We start from the raw sequence: 2,653 nt of genomic DNA, 5'->3' as shown, positions 1-2,653 counted from the left end.
ATAAAATTAAAAACAATTTGAGATAAACACTACAAAAAAAGAGTTTAAAATGGCATTTATATTATGGCGGATTTAAAGAACTGCCATAATATTCAAGTATTATGGCATTTTCTGGTGTTGCCATAATTAATTTGCATAAAATGGCATTTTTGGTGATTCTGGGGGTTCTAAACCGCCATCATCAAAGCCCATCATTAAAAAAAAGCCCAAATAAAACCCTTCCCTAACAAAGGAAAATCCTAACCCGAAAATTCATTACTGCTGAAACTAACGCATGCTGCCACCAAAACCAAAAACGAAGACCTGTGCTCTGCTCCGGCGACGATCTGCTCCAGCCACTGCTCCAGTGATGATCTGCTCCAGCGACTAATTCGGCGACGATCTCCTCTAGTAGGTTCTCCTCTGGTGGCGTGTTCTCCGCCGGCTACAATCTCCGTGTGAGAGCAAGGTTGATCTTCTTTCTCTCTCTCAATTTTCTACTGTTGTGTAAAATACCTAAAAATTTGAAATGGAAAATTAAGTTGCAGAAACTTCATAAAACTATGAGATCTGTTGCGTAAGTGTTTCCTCCAACGATCTTCTCCGGTGGCGATCTCCTCTATCAACGCTTCTCTTCCATTGATGAGATCTGTTGTGCAAGTGTTTCCTGTTGCCTTCGAAACTGATGGCGGTGGCGACATCCACAAACAAGCAGTGATGGAGGCCATCAAGCTCGGTTACCGGCACTTCCGACACCGCTTCCATATATGGCTCCGAATAGGCTCTAAGAGAAGCAATTGTTGAAGCACTTAAACTTGGTCTCATAAGCTCCAGGAATGATCTTTTCATCACTTCCATGTTATGGTTATCTGATAACCATCCTTATCTTGTTCTTCTTGCTCTACGCAAATCACTTCAGTAAGATCTTCAACTCTATTCTTTTTGCTTTCTACTGTCTTGAAAAAATGATGTTATAAATGAGTTAACTACTACTTCAGTAAGATCTTCAACTCTATTCTGTTTAACTATTACATAGTTGATTTAAGAAAAAAATTAAAAAATATTTTCGTTCATCAAAAGTAATTTTAATTTATTCGACCTAAAGCAATATAATTTATTTTTGTTGTTTTATTTCTTAAACTTAACAAAATGTCTCAATTGGCATGCCAATAAAAGAAAACAAAACAAACAGCGCTTTCACTTTCTAGAATGAATGAATAATTTTTGGTAATGCATATGCAGGAGTCTTGGATTAGAAGACTTAGATTTCTATCTTATTCATTGGCCAATGAGTGCCAAGCCTGGATTATTTAAAGCCTCTTATCATGATGAAAATGACTTGGTGCCATTTGACTTAAAGGGAGTTTGGACTTCGCTGGAACAATGTCACAAATTGGGCCTTGCAAAATCAATTGGAGTCAGCAATTTTTCTATCAACAAACTTGAACATGTCCTTTCTTTTGCTACAATTCCTCCTGCGGTTAACCAAGTACATATATTCTCCATAAAATTATGCTAAGCCAAGCAAGATTACTACATGTTTTGGTAATGTTGGAAATTGAATGAAAAAGTTGCTAATGTTTGAAGTGTGAATTCAGATGCAAGTTTTGGCAGTGAGTGTTTCATATCTGATCTGTTTAGTGAAAGAGTGAGTATGGACAACACCATCCACCATTTGGTTAGCATTCTTGGACTTGGAGCAGGTCTTTGTTATCAAAAGGTAATTACCAATAAAATTTCTCATTCTTTACAATTATTTAATCTTATTTTTTCCAAAGTAAGATAAATATTAGTTTATTTGAACTAATCAAAGTGAATTAAGATGTCTTTAAGATATCAAGGAACAAAATCCATTTTTTAATTTCATTATAACTAATGCCTAATTATTATTGCATATGTGAGAGAAGTGTGGTTCAGAGATGGTGGCATGTGTTTGAAAAACAGAGATATCAAGTCCTTTCTTGCATTTGAGGGAGCTTCTCAAGGAACTTGATTTTAGGAACACCCCTCTTAATTTGGCTGCTGATGTAAGTACTTCTACTTACCTTTTTCTTTTTGTGATATACTTGTTTGTTTAAATAATGAAATTTGCTCCTTGAAGACTAATATTAATGAAGAGAGAAAAAAAGAAAAAATTATAACGATTAATTAATTAATTGATAGATCTTCTTTTTTTTTTGTTAATGATGTGTGAAGTTTAAGTTTGTGAAACTGACAAAAATAACTCAGGTAGCTGGTGCACGAAATCGTGATCATTCATTCCTTGGTAACGGCGCCAAAAACTTAATACGCACGTTCATAATTTTAGTTCTTTGTCACGACTTTGCACAACTAACCAGCAAGTGTATTGGGTCGTCCAAGTAATAAACCTTACGTGAGTAAGGGTCGATCCCACGGAGATTGACGGCTTGAAGTAAGCTATGGTCACCTTGTAAATCTCAGTCAGGCAGATTCAAATGGTTATGGAGATTTAATAATTAAAATATAATTAAAATAGGATAGAAATACTTATGTAATTCATTGGTGAGAATTTCAGATAAGCGTACGGAGATTCTTTTATTCCTTCTTAATCTCTGCTTTCCTACTGACTTCATCTAATCCTTCATACTCCTTTCCATGGCAAGCTGTATGTTGGGCATCACCGTTGTCAATGGCTACATCCCGTCCTCTCAGT

At 35.6% G+C, this 2,653-nt stretch overlaps 1 pseudogene; it reads left to right on the top strand.

The window, feature by feature from the left end:
• LOC107610877 lies at positions 495–1,498 on the top strand (annotated as a pseudogene).

The sequence above is a fragment of the Arachis ipaensis genome, chromosome B08 (assembly GCF_000816755.2).
Source record: "Arachis ipaensis cultivar K30076 chromosome B08, Araip1.1, whole genome shotgun sequence".
Classification (NCBI taxonomy): Eukaryota; Viridiplantae; Streptophyta; class Magnoliopsida; order Fabales; family Fabaceae; genus Arachis; species Arachis ipaensis.
The sequence above is the reverse complement of the archived record's forward strand: the minus strand, read 5'-3'. Positions and strand labels throughout refer to the sequence as shown.